General features: G+C 38.2%; 1 protein-coding gene across 1 annotated transcript in view; it reads left to right on the top strand.

Moving 5' to 3' along the window:
• Window positions 1-10,759: 10,759 nt before the first annotated feature.
• enox2 (ecto-NOX disulfide-thiol exchanger 2) overlaps window positions 10,760-20,434 on the top strand; it is a 192,579-nt gene continuing 182,904 nt past the window's right edge. Inside the window, exon 1 of the mRNA XM_008294984.1 lies at window positions 10,760-10,893. The gene's annotated coding sequence lies outside the window, so the exon portion shown is untranslated. The remainder of the gene's footprint in view (window positions 10,894-20,434) is intronic.

Below are 20,434 nucleotides of genomic sequence, written 5' to 3'. Positions count from 1 at the left end.
ACATGTTGAGATTAATTGGTGATTGGTGATCTAAACTGTCCGTAGGTGTGAATGTGAGTGTGCTTGGTTGTCTGTCTCTAAGTGTAGCCCTGTGATAGACTGGTGACCTGTCCAGGGTGCCTAAATGTATGCAACTGCATTTTCTTTCATGTTTTGAAAGTTACATATTTTCTCCCCGAAAATGAAAACAATGGTTTGGGTGGCCCTTTCGCAACATCTTTGAAGTTTCATCTTCATTTTCTGGGTTATCATGGTGCCAAGTCCTATCCCATCTCATGTACGATTGGTTTGCTGAAAAGAAGCATTAGTGATAGATGTGGTAAACACAGCTGACTGTAACATCAGGATGGAACTTGATAGGATCAAAGAAACAACTGGAACAGATGGGGAAGTTGAGGTCCAAAGTGGTCCCCATGTTAGTCAAAGCATTGAAAGTCGTAAACCCCAAATTGAGAGAGTGTTTCCAGCAGATTCCCAACATCTGAAGAGTGCAGTCCTAGGAACAGCTAAGATACTGCAAAGTAGCCTTAAAATCCCTGGGCTTGAGAACATGACCCAAGTTTTATATATAATTATTTAATTGCTTTTATCCAACAAATTAACCCAACAAATGAGTCCTTAATAATGTTCAACCTCTGTGATCTTCATTCATATGATTATGTCGCTTAAATGAAATGCATTTCATGCCGAACAAATGCAAAACGTAATGTTTATTTGTCTTGCTATACTGTGTAATTATCCAATTATGCAATAAGCCAAATTACAAGTGAGACTAATGATGTGGTGGGTCATTCCATCTAGGGAGGCAAATTGCTGCTCTGTGGTTTCAAATTTAACCGGAACAGGCGTTTTTCTTCCAGTGTGTCAAATCTGTAGAGCAAAGTAGAGCGTGCAATCCACTGAGAGCTGAATATCTGAGAAGCTTTAACATGTAGACGACTGTGAACTTTTATGGTTATAGTCCTAAATAATTCTGTTTGATAGAAAACGCTAGTTAAGGTCTTTACATAGGCTTGTGTTTTCTGTTGCTTTGTTCTTCAAAGTACTGATTCAAATGTAAACTTAAAGAAAGCGCGGTAGCTGATAAACATTATGATAAAACACGATTCAAAGGACTACGATAGTTTATTTCTCATGGAGCTGATTTTTCTTGTTGTTACCTTTGGAGTTCTTTTTCTGCTTTTCTCTGACCTTCAAACAAATATATGATTGCAACTGATCATCTGACAAACACAGCGGAGGCAAAACACTTGATGCTTATATTCACTTTGCATACGGCTCCTTTCTGTGGAGATTTAACTCACGGTGACTTCAACTGTGCACAGTACACAAAACAAAACACAGGAGCCCTGACAACATAGTCAACAATGTATGTAAGGGTTTAATAAGTTAGGTATCATAATAATTTAATTAATTAAAGATATTAAATACAAATAAATACATGTTAGCATATCTGGAGATGAAACTGTGTTCATTTTTCCTATGTAAACAGTTTTATTGCCTACAGATATATAACAGAACTCTTGAATTTGAGTTGATGACATATTTTATGTGATTGTTTGTCATTTTTCACAGATATAACTTTGAGAGATTTTTGGTATTCATCTTTTTTTAAATGGAGAATGGGCCATGTTTTAGGACAACAATCTGTTTTAATGTTTCAGCTTTGTCCTAATCCTTTTCTTTTTTTTTTTTGGAGAACTTACTGTACACCATTATGGCTTTTTTTTTTTCTTTCATTTGTTTGTTTAATTGATAAAACCATGTGTTTATTGTTTCAGTTTGGACTCCTGAGATTTATTTCTAAACACTTTCTAAACTTTCAAAGTTGTATACCCTTTTGAAATCTGGATGTCTTGCTGTTAGGTTTATGAAATTTATAGTCAGTACAGGGACATGAATCACGTGTAAATGTGAGTTGTGGTTCTGTTGTGATCTGTTGGTATCAGGTTGAGTCGTACCAAATTATACGTACTGCAAATTAAAATAAAGTAGAAACAAATAACTGTAGATACATCATTCCAGCCAGTTCAGCCCTGCACTGGACCCCTAAATTCTGATTTTAAAGGGCTTGTTTACTTGTATGCAAAGCTTTAAATGGCTCAGGACCTGCCTACTTTACAGAATCCCTGCTGCCTTATTTCCCATCGCAAGCCCTTATATCCTCTACTGCTGGCTTTCTGGTGACACAAGACCACACCAAATTGAAATTGGAGATGCAGCTTTTTTTCCCAACTATGCTCCCAAGCTGTGGAATAGTCTACCCGAAGATATCAGAGAGGCAGGCTCAGTGGAAACTTTAAGCTGCACTTAGAACCATATCTTTTTAACCTCTTCTAAGCCTACCTAAAACTATATCATTTTTTAAAATATCTACTTGCTTTTAAACATCATTTATTTCTTTTGTTTTTGTGTTTATTTGTATTTTTCCATTATTTTTAATGCTAAAGCACTTGTGCATTGCATGAAAGTTGCTATAAAAATGAAGTTTTATTATAATTACGTATCAAATTTTAAATGAAATATAAATCATACCCAGTTCCCAATATTTATAGAAAGATTCAATAAAAGTGCAAATGATGAGGAACTATGAAAATACAACCACTCACTGGGCAGCACTGTATTTTGGCAGCTCCAAGGGACAGTGAGAACTAACTTTGAAAAGCTGAAATTCAGCTCAGTGTGAAATCCACAAAGCACATGTTTACCAACCCAGCTGGTCTGTGGTGGCTTTTTACCAGATAATACCGGAGAGATGGGAGGTGGAAAATATTTAACTGGCAAGTCAAACTTTTTTCATGGTTGCTCAGTTGCTGCCTTGTGGGAATGAGCTTTGAATTTTTGAGTGGTTCCTTCTTGTCCATTTTCTAAGAACAGAATTTAATTTGGGCAAACTGCGACAAGCCTTGGGACTTTCAGTTATACGTTATTTTCTCCAGCAATGACGTTTAAGCGGAGAGGACAAGTTTAATTTAATGCTGAAAAAAAAAAAAATCTCTCCTACTTCGGCTTCAAGGGAGAAAACCAGAGAAAATTCAGAGCCTGAGCTGTCTGTACAACAAAAAAATTCTGCTTGCTTTGTCTCTCTGCTGGCAGTAGAGTTCTTCTTTATGGCTGTTCCCCGAAAAAATGACTGTCTCATCAAGTGTCATACGTGTAAACACAATACAGATGGAAACTAAAGTGGTAAAATATAAATTTTACTCCCTCAGGATTCCAGACTGAAAGATTTCTGTGTCTCAGCGCAGAAGCGTGGAGTGTGATAAATTCACAGAAGACTTACATTTGCTGTGAAATCATTCTCACACTGAATGCTGGCAATCAGGCCACAATCAGTTGCACGCATGACACATGATGAAACCTATCCGTGAATGTGACCCTCCAGTGTGAAAGACAGTCAGATAGTTTAATTTAGCAATCACCTCCCAGCTCAAATATGTGATTGGATCCATTTTGTCTGCGCTCATGTAAAAATCATCAGTTTTGTACTGGGGGGGATTACACACACACACTTCAGCTCTCAATCAAGACCAGAAATCCCATTATTTCTCTGGTTCACAGCAAGCTGGTGTGAATGAGTAAAACAGCCTCTGATTTCTTGTAAACACTTTCTCATCAGTTCATAAAGAGGCAACCCTGTTGACTCTTTAAATGTGATGGCCACAGGCAATACCTAATCAAAGCCGGCTTTTATTGGCTGTTGCTAGGATACCAAACTTTCCATATGTGAATCACCCTGGACATGATGAGATTTGTGCAGGCTTGACACTTGAATGCATTGCATCATTCCACACACTATGCACTTCAAAAATACTTGGAATGCATAAGAGTAGGAAATCTAATGAGAAAAGCTGAAGAGACTAGCGGAGGGACCACAGACAGCAGCTTGGAAGGAGATTGGATGCCTGCAGGAGGGCTGATATTGAATGCTCTCACATACACTGTTGATGAGAAACGACATGTTTTCTTTGGTCAACAGCAACTTATATTGTGGAGGTAATCTCTTTTTTCATGTTTCTGCTGGGATGTTTTACCATCAAAGCTCTCTAGCACAGAAAAATCTCTTTGAATGGATGTCTAAAAGCTGGCTGTCCATCATTAACCCAATTCAGGATCCTTAAAATATTCCAGCAGTTTGAGTAAACAGATTTTTTTTTTCTCCCCCCCCTTTCATTTCCTCTGTGCAGACTAGAACATATTTCCATTTGTATCATGTTGAAATCAACAACAATGAAACCAATTGCTACACTGAATCCCTTCTTTTGAAACAAAGGCAAACACGCGCCGCATTTCAACATATATTTGCATTTACATTACATTCAAACAAGCTCAAGTTTGGACAAAGAACTTCATCAAAGTCCCTGCTAGAACGTACTGCCAAAGCCTAAAACAAAAGCTCTAGTTTAAAAGCCATCCTGAATCTTAATGTGCTTCTATCATAACTTACCAGATTTGAACCATAACCACAAAATGATGGACAAATGGGGACAATTTGAAATCTATGCCTTGTGCTACATTTACGCCTAGCATCCATTTATTGATTGCGCCATTGTTATGAAGAGGGAGCTGAGCTGGAAGGTAAAGTTTTCAGTTTACTAGTAGACTTCAGTTCCAACCCTCACGTATGATCATGAGCTCTTGATAAGTACTGGAAGATTGAGAATGCGGATACAAATGGTCAAAATACGTTTCACCATTGGGTGACCGGAAATCTTGTTGGAACTCAGAGTAGAATATTATATGATATATGGTTTGTGGTTCGTGATAGTTGGCTTGTGCATCTGATTAGGATACCGCCTCATCATCTTTCATTGTAGGTTTTCTTGGGACGTCTAGCTGGGAGGAGATCCTGGGGTCGACCCAGAAGTCACTGGAGGGATAACATATCTCATCTGGCCTGGGAATGCTTTTGGATTGAATAGGCGTAACAGAGAAACATTACTGAGGAGAGTGAGATCTGGAATGATTTGTTTAGCCACTGTGACCTGACTCTGAGTAAGTGGAAGGAAATGTAAGTATGGATGAATTCATACTATTCTGCACTTCAGGACCAATGAAGAGGAGTTTTGGAACACTGCTGACCCTGTTTTACTTTGAAAACTCCAGGGTTGCATTTTAGTCTGGATGTACAAAAAGGGAGACCTCTATAAATGATAATGCACCCTTTCTTTTATATATATATATATATATATAGTTTTTTTTGCCTTTTATTTAGAGCAGTGGAGATAGACAGGAAAGGGGGGAGAAGAATGGGGAGAGACCTGCAGCAAAGGGTCATGAGTTTGAGTGGAATCCACAACCGCTGCGTCAGGGAAATATCGCCCTTGTTCATGTGACGCCCACTTAACTAGGTGAGCTATAGGGGCACCCCTTATGCTCTCTTTCTGATTGGACCTTACTGACATTACATTTCTGATTTGTTACGCTCCTATCATTGCCATCTTCAGCAAGAAAACAAAGACATCAGCTTTGACTATCGGTGGTTAATTCAACAAATTAGGCTGCAGGGGTTGCTTAGCTTGTTGTCAATGATAACATCTGTTGTGCAGCTAAAATGTGTGCTGTTACTTTTTATCATTGCTGTTTTTCCTCCATGGTATTTTCTACAACTAACCCCCTGGTTCATGTTTACACGTGTGTTCCCAGTGCACATGACGGGTCCCGTGATACGGTGTGTTAGTATGTACAGAGGTTATTTCTCAAGTGACGCTAACATATTCATCTGCTCATCATTTTAAAATACCTTTTTTGTTGGATGCAGTGTTATTTCTTAGTGTGGATATAGCCTGAGAGATGCCCCCAAAAGAAAACCAAACAAAATTATGTGTTGTACTCCCCAATTGGAGACCTGCAAACTGAAAATCCTGCTTTTTAGGAACATGTGGCTAGCTTTACGCTTAAGAGACTCTTGGGTTGTGTAACTGAACTTTTGCAAGAAAGCTATGGTTAATATACAATATATCTCCATTAGAATTCCAGGTTTGTGCTGTACAGCTGAAGCTGTGCAGTATGCATCCAATTTAAGGAGCCTGCTGTGAACCAGGTAATGGTACATCTCTCCAGCTGTGAGTGACATGTTAACTGGGATTATTGCTCATTCAGGAATATTATTGGATCATTAAACATTAATAGATCTCTCACATCAGTATTTACTCTTTGCCAGCTTTAATACGTATTCATGTCTACTCGCGCTGAAGAAACAGACGTCAGCTACAGAACAAATAGTGATTACCAGGTAGTTCGATGGAGTACAAACAAACCAAGCAAGATAAATTCATGCCAACTTGTCAAAACATGTCAAATACCATCCCGAGCCTGGGGGGGGGGGAGGGTGGGCGCAAAAAAAATAAAAAAAGAGCATTAGCAATGGAGTAATTGGCTGTAAATGGTCCAAAACACTTAATGATGTGGGAGTGAAATGCATGCTGGCACATATGATAATCCCCTTGTAATGAGAATTCACTAGATATCACTGGCTTTGTTCGTGCCCCAGCATCTCTGAAAGAGCTTAGCCACCAGAACAGTAACAATAAGCTGTAGAGTAAGAGATGGCAAGGCACACAACTGACAGCAAAGTGATATTACCCACCAAATGAAATAATTTGCTTAATAAGGAAAGGGGTGGTATTAGAGGCTTTACAGTGACATGTCCATTATTTCAATGCTTTAAGATGATTAAATCAGAGACATTTAGGAGTTAATGCTGTCATCGCTCAATGAGGCCACACCAAAAGTGGTGCGCAAGTGTGAAGAATCAGCTTTGAGCTATTTTAGTTATTAAAGATTAGGATGCAGACAAACTAAGCCTCGGAAGTCCCGGGTTGAGGTGCCACAGGGACAAAATGAAGAATGAGGACTGCATATCAACATGTGACAAACCACAATGTTTAGAGTCTTGCTTTTCATTCACAGGAGGGGAAAGCTGTCATCACGATTCAGAAAGCACTGAATAAAAACACTTTGCTACTGTTAAATTATCAATACATATAGACAACACATGTATGTACAAAAAACTCTACTAAACATAAACGTGTTTCATTTAGAAGCCACATAGAAAAAAAAGCACATAAATGTAATACTGAATGTATCAACAATAAAAGTGTCACTTCAGCAGACGGTAGCCCTTACAGATGATATATTGCTATAGATTACATTATCATCTGGTAATGCTGATGCATAGATGCATTGGAGATAGTCTAAAATACAGTACAGTTTTGTAGTTTAATCTAGAGGTTCCAAGAAGAAAGGTCAGGTTTCTCCAAAGGGTCACAAGGCAATTCTAAAGGGTTGTGAGATGATTAATGGGGGAGAAGAGAGTAAAAACTAAGTTCTGCTTTACAAATTTGTACTGTACTACTTTGTATTCTGTTTGTACTTTTGGGCTGTCAGATTATTTAGGAATTTACCTCTTTTAACCTCAGACATTTTCTTTGTTTTCTTTATTTCTCAAGTGAAACCATTTGAGAAATCTGATAGGGAACTGACTTTGTGGTGAAAACATCTTCAACATAATAAGGGATCCCAGACAAGCCAGAATGATTGGACAGCACATGTTTATTATTCTACAATTGGTAGTATTTTCAAGTTTCCATTCTATGCACCTATTTTGCACCACTCCACTGTCACTCCTGTACATTTAGTTTCACTATGTGCAGATTCAGACTTGTTTGGATGCCTATGAAATAGAAAACATGTGCAGTTGCAAGAAAGACTTTGTGATTTGGATTTCTGAATTGACACTCATAAAATGTCATCTGATCTTCATCTAAGTCACTGTTGCACACTAATGCAACTAAACTAATAACACACAAACTGCCAACCTGTTCACGTCTTTGTTGACCACACTGAGTATTCAGTTGCAGTGCAGGCTGGAGAACCTCAGTGAACTATTGAATTTAGTCATTCCTAGAACCTCTTTTAGCGGCAGCAACCTCCATCAGACGTTTCCTGCAGCTACTTATGAGACTTGCACAACAATGAGGAGGGATTTTTGGACTGTTCCTTTCTGCAACAAAACATCAATATTTCTGGGATGTCTCTATTGAACAGCCCTCTTTGGGTCATGCCACTGCATCTTAATTGGGTTAAGGTCAGGACTCGGCCATTCCAAAACACAAATTTTCTTCTTTTCCAACCACTCTGTTGTTGATTTACTGCTGTTGCATCATCCACCCTTTCCCAAGCTTCGGGTCATGGACTCCTGCCCTGACATTGTTCTCTAAAATATCTTGATACAGTTTTGAATTCATTGTACTCCTAGTGTTTGCAAGGCGTCCATGCCCCGAGGCAGCAAAACAGCCTCAAACCATGATGCTCCCTCCTCCATGCAACACAGTTGGGATGAGGTTTAGGTGTTGGTGTGCAGTGTTGTTTCCCCTTCAAGCATAGTGTTATGTATTTTTTTCCCAAAAAGTTAAACTTTTGCCTCATTCGTCCACAGAACATTATTCCTGAAGTGCTGTGGAACATACAGGTCATCTTTTGCAAGCTTGACACTTGCCAGAGAGCAGTGTTTTTTCGTCCACCAACACTGTTTCTATTCAGTGTTTTTCTTCATGTGGGCATATGAGTTGTAGAGATTTATGTAGGTGTTTAATGTTACCCTTGGTGTGTTCTTTCTTTCTCAAGATTGCATGTTGTTCTCTTGATGTTATCTTTGCAGGACGCCCACTCCCAGGAGAGTTTACGACTGTGATGAATTTCCTCCACTGACAATTTGTCTGACTGTGGATTGATCAACACCCAGGTCTGAAAAACTGTTTTTGCAGTCTTATCCTACTTTGTGCATCTTTGTAATGCTTCTGCTTTAGTCCTGTGAAAGTTGTTGTGATTTAAGCCTGGTTCACGTCCACCTGTCTTTCTTGAGAAGAGCAGACTGTCAGAAACCAGAGTTTGCATATTTTTTAAAATTTTTTTTCATCTGTAAGTGCCACCGCTCCAAGTCTTGTTTCCAGTCTCATCTTCTTAATTGGAACACTTGACTCGGAGCTGCTTTTGGAGAAGCTGTTACCACAGACTTTCACATTTTTGTGTTTGACTATAATCGCAGCTTTGATCAAGATCGCATCACATTTTATGAGTAATCAGTGCAGAATTCCAAATAATTCCAAAAGATTTACAAACTTTTTCTTGCACATAAGACAGAGCCAGTGACTCATATTCCTTGGAAATTTTCTCGTTAGAATTTCAGCGAATAAATTCTTTGAGCAAGGACTCATGCAACTTTAAATTTCATCAAACCTATCTGCATAATAGTCTTGTATTAATTTGAATTACAATTTGAAGTGAATCCATTAAATAATCCCAAACGAGTAATGACAGCTGTAGAAGAGGATAACGACTTCTGATAAATGCAGCAGATGGACAGAAATCAGTCTTCCTTAAAAACTGTTAGAGCTTAAACTAAAAAGAAAGATGTGAGCTGCCAACTTCAGGAGGATGGAAGTTTATATTTTTGTGCAATTAAAAGAAATCTGTTCAAAGTCTTTCATGTGAAATAAGATGGGGACCAAAACTGAATCCATCCCAACCCTGTCTGGAGTTCCTGAGAACATGGCTCACTCATAAATTTACACACTAAAAGCTTATACATGAGTATCCATAACTATATATATATACACATGCCTCTTTGAAATACTGTCAAAAACTGTCAAATTATTTTGAAGTATGGGACAGATTTTGTCCTTGTTGACTGGATCATTGTAAAGTACACAGAAAAAAAAGCAAATCATACACATAAGAACACTGTTGTTTGTGTCTGAGTAAAAATAACATAATATAGCAACGCAGCAATCTGTAAGGGGACATTCAGCTTAATGAGCTGGCTTCCTTTACATAATAGTACATTTTACTATTTTTGTAGAATTTTACTAAATAAAACTTGCTTATAATTAAAGAACAAAACATTCTGACAAAATGTTGTTTTAAAATGTTCAAAAAAATGATCTTCTACACTGCCAGCTGTGTTTCTCATGGAAAATACTGTCTAAATTTAATCAAAACCACATTAGAGCTTTGAAATACACAAAGTCGTTTTCACGCCATTAAATATCCAAGTTCCCAGAAAATATTACTTCAGGTGAATATTGTTAAAATGGGACAGCTGGCAAAATGGGACAGTTAAACTTTGTTATTAGTATCTTTTCGAGGAATACATTAAATAACACCAACCCCCCACAAAAAAAACCCTAAAAATTAAAATAATAATAAAATAACAATTAATCAATTACATTTAAATCAAAAACCCATCTGCCATTAGGGCCTGTAGCAAAAGTCTTTGCAGGACATTTTGTGTTTGAGATGGAGTCATGGGTTTTATGTTTAATTATTCTTTATTTTATATTCTTATATTGTATTTAGAGGGTTAGTGTTTATAGATTTATATCAAGTTGGGTGCTAAAGCATTTTAATGATTCCATAAATTGTTCTCGAATGCAAGTGTTAATAAAGTGTCTCATTGTACCAACACACACATATATCAATCTCCATAATATGCAATGCCATGAGTATGACTTGAAAATCCCTCATGAATGCTGAAATAAAAAAATCCAAATACTTCTTGCATGGCTTTTACCAAATGGTCTTGAAGAAATTCGCTAAATAAAACTCCCTAATGAGTCCTTTCTTTCCCTCTGAAACTCTGATTTTGTGCGCATACTGGACAGGACACCGGCGCAGCGTGAAAACGAAACCAAGCGGAACGTAAACAAAAAGCAGCCTTCGCCCTCCCGCTTGCCGTACTTGGCTCCGCCATTGTTTGACAGGTCTCGTTGCTAACCAGAGGCTTTCCTGGTTACCCCCTCCACAAGAGCCGCAGAAAGAAACTTCCACGTCCTGAAATGGTCCGTGGGACGCTTTTCAGCGAGCATGAAGGAGGACAGGCTCCTCGGACAGGTACTTCCACGCTCCCTCTGTGCTTTTCCTCCGCCACTCCACCGGGGCTAACTTGGCCAGTTAGTGCGTTAGCTTCTGTCACCGAGTCGCTGCAGCGGGAAGTTTACAACGAAGCACACTGTCACGTTTTCTGAAACACGCAAGGCTTTTCGGTGCTGAAGTGTAACCACGAGTGTAGTTTGGTCGACTTTTTTGAGCGAAACTGTAAGTCAGCGGACTTTCCAACTTATTGCGGTGACTGCCGGGTTCACATGGGTTTGACTGAGCAGTGTGACAGCAGCGTGTCGTAGCATCTTAATGGTAAACTAATTATTCTCAGCAAGTCATCATAATATGAGAGTCAGTCTTACTGCTGGTTGACCCTGAAGGGTAGGTTTGTGCAGTGTGCTTTAAATGAGCAATAGTCTTACCATAGTTTAGGCTGGTTACTGTGAATTGCAAGGAAGTTTTACAGTTTATTGCAGCAGGCAGTGCAGATGTTAGTGATGCCTTCTGCTTTATGTTTTGTAAACCTGCCTAAAGCCACGATTTTATTTTGAAGACTGTGATAATAAAGTGCATAGATTCAAACGTTTTTGTGTTAAATACACCCACTGTCAGGGCAGCTTTAATCTGGGCAGATCATGTAGGGTGCAGCTGACATGGCGTTTGAATTGGGTTTAATTACAACATATATTTATTATGTATTACTTTTCAAACAAATCAAGTGCTGTTCAATGTCCTTTAAAGCTCTAATATTGAAACAGAACTGACGATAAAGACAAGATAAAATATTTGATTGGTAGTGAAGATGATACACGCTTAATGAAAGAAAGTAAATAATAGGCTTGTGAAATATTACACAAGATGAACTGATTCTATTAAAGCTATACATTCTTGATAAAATAAATTTTAAAAAGTCTATATACTACATTCATAAAATTATGAAACACCACATAAAGCCCAGGCTGAATAGGTTTTTATTTTTTTTTAAAAGATGTACTGGTGCAAGGTCATGTAGTGCTATATAAACTTATGAAACATTTAAACCACACCAGGTAACCAAAGGACATATTGTATTCATCAGAAGAGAGAGTGTCACAATAGTGTAGTCGGCTAGTTTTAATGTTCATCAGTTCTGTTCAGAGAGAGAAATGGCCTCGCTTTGCCCATGAGCTTTAGAATTGAAACCAGAAGTCAAAAGTCACTTCTGGATTTCTTTTTTCTTGGCATGGCTTGAGTTGAAGTGTATTCTCTCTCTAAGATTTTGTAGCAATGATCAGTTGTCTCCAGGTCTTTAAATCTAAAATGCTGCTGAAGAGGTGAGTCAATCAGCCCAGTATCTTTGTCAGATAGCACTATATTGTGGCTGTAAATGGTCCAGATGTAGACTTCCAATATACAAGTGTGATTTCATTTCATCCTTTTCTGTCCGTTGCACTGACTAACATGGTTCAAATGGAGTATATAAAATGAACCGTCTCGTCGGCAACATTTGAAAACAGTCTGAGCAGACAGTCACGTTCCCTGAACCCATGTTGATGTCTTCAGTTTGTTTGTTTGGTTCATTCAACAGTCCCAAATGCAAAGATATTCAAATATCAATGATACAAAACAGACAAACTTGTTTGTTTTTTTTTCCATTTGAGAAGCTGCAACCACAGAACATTTGGCATATTTGTCTTGTCTTTGTATGTATTGCCATCATTTGATTTAATTTTTAAAAATTGTATTTCTCCTCGCTCCCTTTTATTGTTTCTCTCTGCACTGTTGGATCCCCCTTCTTGTGCTTCAGTTAAATGATTTATTCGTTATCAGACTTGTTTTCATCAACCAATCCATTAGTCAAGTAATGTTTCATCACCGAGGTCCAGCATTGAATCATTTGGACAAAATGCTGTCAAATTGTTGCGCTTTACTGATAAATAAATTTGAGGAACACAACTCTGCTCCATGCGGTTAGACAGCTTTATGAGTGCTTTGTGTGATATGGAAATAATAATCACCGTCGTGGCGCTTTACTTATCCACATGTTCAGAAGGCCAGGCCTTACACGGAAATGAAGAGCTTGACTCTAAAAATATGGAGGCTCATTACCGTAGGCACCTCTACAAATACATTCATTTCCAGAATGGCTCATGATGAGGTGCATTTCTTTGGAGAGATTTGAAGGATTACTGAGTCATTAATGGTTACCTAATGCCAGTGATATATGGAGTGTCATACAGGTCTGAAGATCTAAGTCTAATAATGAGCTAAAGCATGTCTTCACAGGTATAATCCTAAATCTCGACTGCACATTTTGCTAAGAGAGGCACCACTCGTAGGAAAGGTTAATCCTCCTATTGATTAAAGATGGAGGATGCCATTTGTTCTGGCGCTGTTGTCAGAAATACAAGCAGAGTCTGGGCAGGAGATATGACGTTTGAGGTGCCTAAAGCCTTTACATAAAGCTGTTAATTCAGGTAAATGCAAGGTGGCATAGGTTTTTATCTGCTACAGGGCTATGGGCCAGTATGTTCAGTTCTATTTTTTGTTACTTTCTGTATTTTCTGTGATGCTTTGTAGACGTACTAAGTGAAGGGCTGTGATTCTTTCATCATCACTTGACAGTTCATGTATTACAAGCTACTTCCTTGATCAGAATGAAAAATGCCACCATGTTTGAAATCGTAGAGTTATTCAAAAGGGCCTCACCAAGTTAAACTGATCATGATGCTGCAGGGTTGCAAATTCTGATCATTTTAATTATTGACTAATCAAAGGAATTGTTTTCTCCATTAACTGTTCAGACTATAAAAATATTTCAAAAAAATAGTGAAACAAATCGCATTTAGAGTTTCTCAGACAGCTGATCAGTTTGCTTGTTTTGTTCAATTAAGTTGCAATCAACAAAACTCCTAAAATATTCAATTAGTTGTCACATATTGCAAGAGAAATACTGATCCTATTTGAGTGGCTGGCACTGGAAAATGTCAACTTTTCCTTTTTTGTTGATTGATTTACAAAATTGTTAATAGTTTATTTTGTGTTGATTGACTAATTGATTAATCAGCTGATCATTGCAGCTCCAGTGCTCTGCTTCCTGTGAGGTTTTGCATATATATTCTATTATGTGTTTTTGTCTGTATACTGATTCTGTATTTGGGCTTTGGAAAAAAAAAACAGCAACAAATTCTGCATCTTCACTCGTGTGTTTCAGCGATTAATCAAACAATATCATTCAGTAGAATAATAAATATGAAAATAAGTAGTTTCCACCCAACCTCAACTCATAGCTTGACTTTCTGATAAGTAGGTTCTCTTAATGTGTTTATCACCGAATAAATATTTTGACTTCCAAGCACAGATGAAATTGATGTCAGCCACTGCAAGCAAAGTGAGGTGTAATTCTGTGACATTTTGGGGTTCATTACTTCAAAGGAGAGTCACGTTTCCTTTACATTAAAGCCCCTCTTGTAGTCTGTTTACCATGTGAAGGATTAGGTTCAGAAGTTTACCTGTCTCCTTCTACTTGGCCCTGATTTATTTAAGCAGTGTTGAGGACTGCAGGACCAAGATGTAATAGGAGTGTCAATATTCGTCATGTCAGCAGGTTGTGCTTCATTAATCTGTCTGATTGATCCGGCGTCCATGTGGTTCAATGACCTTGCTTTGCACAAATACGAACTGCACCAATGCCGGTGATACCTGATCTACTGCCCCGTTGATGGATTTGTGCTTGACTTATTGACGGCACAGGACAGAGACGTATGTGGACGCCAGAGCTGTGGGAGCGGAGGGGATTCTCCGTGTGCAGCAGAGGAGGCCTATTGTTACCTTTTCTGATGTCATACAGGCGCGAATGTGGCAGTCGGATAAAGTCATTGCTCTCTGTTGCACTGCTGAAGTCTGATCAGCTGGGAAAATGGTTAGAGACGATAGATGTAATTACAGTCATTATGAGGAGATGATGTCATGCTGTATGAACAACAAATGCAGCTCCGATGTCAGCAGCTAATGCCATCTAAACTCATTCCACTGAGAAGTATTGATCCGATCTGTTGGATCAGTGTCGGCGCTATGTGCGATGAACATTCAACACTATTTTTGCTTGAGAAATGACTTCAGCCATCAATTAATTAGAGCGAGCAGTCTTTGGAAATCTCCACACTGTCCAGCTGTGTTGTTGTTAACATTATGTTTCCAGGAATGAAGAACAGCCTCTGTGTTGCTATGATAGTACCAGAGAAAGCTGTCATTATCTGTTTATGGCTCTATGGGCTTTATAAATGAAACAGACTGACTTATTTTCTTTGTTTCACTTGAGTTAGTTAAAGATGTCTGGGGTAATTACCTTAGTACATGATCAGAGCAGTTGTGAATCGATTCAGAAAATAGAAGAAATCCACTGCTAAAGTCAAAATCATTTCTTTTATAAGGTGTTCAACTTGTCAACTAATTGTTCTAGCCATGTTACGCATGTTGTTACAGCGACTGACGATGATTTTTCCTAGCTCAGAATAGGTCTTAGGAGGTGACTACGCACAATTGTACAGTGTTGGTGATTTTCTTTTGGCCCTCGCTAAAATCTCTATGGTGGACCACAAAAATTCCTCTATGCAGGAAAAGCCCTGCTGAGCTTTTAGTTTCTGCATTTTGTGCTTATTTATTTATGACTATACACCAGACTTTGACTCTGAGCTTTTCAGAATCTATACTCGTATTTAATGACTGCATATTGCTTATTACTGCAGCATATATTTTATTCACTTTAGGTAATGATACTTAACTGGCTTATCTTTTGAAATTTAAATGAAGGCTTACATCATAAATGGCAAATATTCGTCCTTTCAGCTTCCATTCAAAAGTTTTTTTTTTTCTCCTTTTTAAAAACAATGAGATTGAAATAAGCTGCTGTAGCAGTCATCTGTTTTTATTAAAAGTGCATTTGTCTGCACTGCATTTCGCTTCTGTCAGTTCAGTTAGAGTTGGATGTTTGGTAAGGTGACCCTGGCTGCTTGGAACAGAAACAAGCTTGAATAAAAATGCTGTAACCTTACATTTGAATTCAAAAGCCTCTCCTGCACACAAATTTAGGTTAGTTTTCCACTTAGGGATTAAGCTCGCCTGTTTATAATATGATCTCGTACTTTCAAAAGAGATTAAAAAAGGGTGTTTTGTTTGCACTCTGTTGAGGTAGGACACACAGGAGCACAGGAGTCAGTTGTTTTTACAGTCATTTTGTGATTTAGAGCTGCTGTTTTTTTTTTTTTTCCTGAAACAATGATATGTTTGCATTTCTATTGGAAATAATTTATTTCAGGGAAATAAGTGGGATGCTCAGTCCAATCAGAAATTCTCCCATACAGTGCTACTGCATGCAATACATGCTTGGATATTTATATTTGCCAGTCACTATCTCATTTACATTGTGATGGACAGTACGCATTTATGTTTGTGCCCCAAAGGGCCAAGCAGAGGAGTTATTGATGTAATATGTAAAATAATGCATCTACTACATGTCCCATCTTTGTGGTCACAAAGTGAAATATGTTTACTGTTTCCGTCTGCAATCCTAATTCAGTTTATGAAAATGCATTACCATAACAGCGCCCCCACTTTCCACCATATGGTCAATATTTGTATTAGTTGAAATTGCTGTGAGTGGTGGGCAGTCCCTCTGCTTTCAGAGCCCACATATAAAGTGTATGTCATGTCCTTGATTATCAATGTGCAGCGTTGGAGTGGCTGAAAGCTTGTTTGGGAATATTAATGAGGTATACAGGTTTAGATGCCCATAGGCATTTTCATTAAATGCACAGCTTTGCCATGTAGCAAAATACATAATTGTGTTTTATAGCACATGTCAATCAAAAACTAACCAGACAATTTGCAAGTGGATTACCATTGGACAAAGTGCAAATGAACTTTAACAGTTTGTTCATGCTGAGTTTGTTAAGAATCTTGTCCAAACGTTCGTCCTGCAGCTTTTTCTGACTGACATTCCAGTTTTACACAGACTCTATAAAAAAAACTGCTCTATCTTGTTTACAAGTTAAAACAACTGGTCAACTGATTGAACAGCTGACTGTTAGAAAATGAATTTGCCTTCTTAATAATCACGTGCTACTTTCAGGCATATTAAAAGAAAAAAGAAAAAAGAAAATGCAAAATATTCTTTTGTTCCAGCTTCTTAATTTTGAGAAATGTTTCTTTGTTATTTGATAGCAAACTAGCAACGAGCTACAGTGTGGCAGTTTTAAGCTTTTGGGTTTACTTCAAAGTAAATGCAGGAAACAACAGCCAATAAATACTGTGTGTTCTAGCTGGAAAATCAGCTGCATTAAGTAGGCTGATGATGTCAGAGTGTTAAACGGCTTGTGATTGAACAAAGTAAATAATGGGACATCATCCTAATTCTTAATGAAGCATATGCCATCAGCAGGCTTGAAATGCCCTTGAACAGTGGCATGAAAGCTTCTAAAAAGAGTTGTTTATGTGATGTTAAATGCACTGACATGCACTGTTTTATCTTGTCAACAGCTCAGATCTAAAATATCAGCTGGTCTTCTCTTGACGTCTTCACAGGTTGCTTAAATAGTGCATAAACATGATTACCCTCAGTCCTCCTGTCACTGATGAGAATGTTATTCCGTCCATCACCGACCTTCTGCTTTTCACGTCAGTTCAGGTTGTCTTGTTTCAGTTTTCATTTGTTTGTGTCCTCACTGTTTTGTAGCATCCTGTGTAAAATTGCCCCAGCACTATTTCGATTTCATCTGCTGAATCTGTCTGACTAGTCTTTCCTGCCTGGGGCCATTTTCCTAAACTTAGCTCAGTGGATGGCACCATGTTGAGAACATTTCCCATGTTCTGAAGCAAATTGTTTTCGTCCCACTTCGGGTGAGGAAAGGTGACATTTCTCATTATGAGATGTTTTATTGACCCTCAAGGGAATTTGGGAGCTGGATAAGAAGAGGCAGGCGGTGTGAGGGTGCCATCTCAGCGAATCAATAAGATTGTGTATATTTTGAGTCTGTGCATACAATGCCTGCATGCCATAAAACTAAAGTGAGTAAACAAAACAATGAAAATTGTTAATAAAAAGCAAAATAATGTCTATAAATCCATGCATGAGCAGTACTCTTTTGTTTGCAAAACTTTGTCCACAGTTTGTTCGAAGACAGGCTAATAAACTGAGCTGTTGTCTCGACAATAGGCACGCCGGCAACCTTGAATAAGGCCAATATATACTTCTAATTGGCTTTTAACCATTTTGATGGGGGCCTTTAATTATGGTAGTTGTGTTTAATTATATTTACATTTTCTTATGTAACTACATTTTTAAATTAGTAATGCACTTCAGTCATGTTGCTGAAACTCACAGTGAGGAACTGTAGCAGTACAACATGTTCTGATAATGTTAATACAGTGTCATATGCCCTTCAGCAGTGTTTTGTATGATACATTTTGAAATATTGGAAAGAGGACCGCTGAAATAGGAACGCTTTATGCTTGCAGGTTTCAGCCACAAAAATCTATAGGCGTTGTACAGGGTTTCTGCAGGGCATTAATAGTCATTAAATTGATTTTGTGAAAATTAAGGCTTTAAATAGCATTAAAAAGCATTAAGTTTGGTTCTCAGTGGCATTAAAAATTCTTTATTTAGCATTATTTTTACCGCAGTTAAAACTTTTGTGTCCTCTTGTTACTGAACAGAGAGGGTTGTGGCAGGAAATGGCATTGAAAAGCATTAAATTTGACTGGCTGATTTCTGCAGAAACCCTGATTGTACACTTGCAGTGTGTTGCTACAATGCAAATTATATATATATATTTTACTTTTAATCCAATGTGGATTAGGTGTCCTCAGGATCTCAGCTTTCAGGAAAAAAAAACATTTTAATAGTAGAACTGACTAATAACTGACTCATTGAAACATTGAATGTGCCCTGTCTGTGGTAATTAAAGGTAACGTCAGCAAGTGAGAGTTTGAATTTTTTGATTGGATGTTTTCCCCCCTTTTGTTGCAAGAGCATTGCTCGAGTGCGTTCACTTCCAAGATTCCTCTCATTTCAACTTTGTGTGCACTGCAGGAACGAGGGCAGAGATAATGTGCCGATAAAGACGTTTAGTTGGCATACTAACTTAATTATAGTCACCCACCTTGCAGAGGTCATCTGTCTGTTCCACTTTATTCAAATTGCTGTTAAAAATACATCTCTTTCACAAGTTTAAACATCACCTTCTTTTTCGCTACAGAAATAAACGAACTTAAATGACAGTATGGGAGCATGTGCTGCATGCTACCCAGGAGTCTTGAAAATTAGAGCAGTGTAGTCATACTCTAACTCCCACGTGGGATATACTGTGGTCCTTCACAGGTATGTAACATAGAAAATGAATGAAAATTATACAGTGACCATGCAGTGCAAACAGAGGGAGATGTAAAAGCAATGGTTGGGTTTTACTTTCAGCACACAGCCCACTGCTTGATAACAGCTTCCATTTAGTTCTAAACACTGAGCCGCTGTATGCCTATCTTTTCCTCAGGCAGGCTGAATTGCTGTTGAAATTGGTCTAACCATCCCACCACAATATACTTTATCACTCCCCGTGGTCAGTCATTTAGGCTATGCGGATTTCAGCTTGAGGCTAAATCTCCTCATCAGATCTCAATGGACGCTGATCTTGTGTGAAGTCTCCGAAAGGTGTGAAGTAAATTAATTTCATACCCGAGTAAATCTGGAAGCTGCAATGACATTGACAAGTAGAGGTGGTGGATGTACTTTCAAGTTAATCCAGCACAGGAAATAGTGTTGCGTTCATCATACCCAACAGATTTCAGACATGCATGACTTTTCAAATTCATGAGCTGAACAACAGTGTGAAATGTGCTTTACACTTTGTTTTACACTGACTACCTGATCATGGAAGACGACCTCACTGCTTAAAGCCTGTTTTGCTGAGCAGGTACTTTCACAAATGCCTTTTTTTATTTTTTTTGAGGACGAAAGCCACGTTTTTAATCAGGGAGTGTTGATGAGCTATAATCTTAGTTATTGAACTAAATCTTCCGTTGTAGTGTTGAGCTGTCAGGATTATGGTTGTAGCAAGTAAAGTGGTCACAGCATCATTTCATACTTTACCCTTGGCTGTCATGCTCTGTATAAATGACATCTGTGTATTTCAGGCTAATATGTAGTGGAATTAGATTTTGCGGTGGATTTCCAAACCCTTTCTCTGTTTCCTTGGCTTCTGTCTGTCTTACTTTTCTGGTTGTGTCTCAGCTTAAATTTGTTGGATTTATGGAGTGTAACTTATGAAACAAACCTATTTATTTACCTCTGTTACATCCGGAAATAAATCTGTAGCTGGCTGGCAGCCAGGCGTATTCCAAACACTAAGCTTCGAATCACTGTACCACTGAAATGCAATCTTACCCTGGTAGATTTTGTAAAGACAGACTTGGCCCTGTCACTGTTACTTTTTGATGAGAGATAGCGGCTGATTAGCCGCCAAGACATCTGAAATGACTCCAGCTCTAAAGCCAGGATACATTTCTGACAGAGCTGTGTGTC

This window comes from Stegastes partitus, unplaced genomic scaffold, assembly GCF_000690725.1.
Source record: "Stegastes partitus isolate 25-593 unplaced genomic scaffold, Stegastes_partitus-1.0.2 Scaffold22, whole genome shotgun sequence".
NCBI classification, from domain to species: domain Eukaryota; kingdom Metazoa; phylum Chordata; class Actinopteri; family Pomacentridae; genus Stegastes; species Stegastes partitus.
This window is presented reverse-complemented; position numbering and strand designations above follow the sequence as displayed.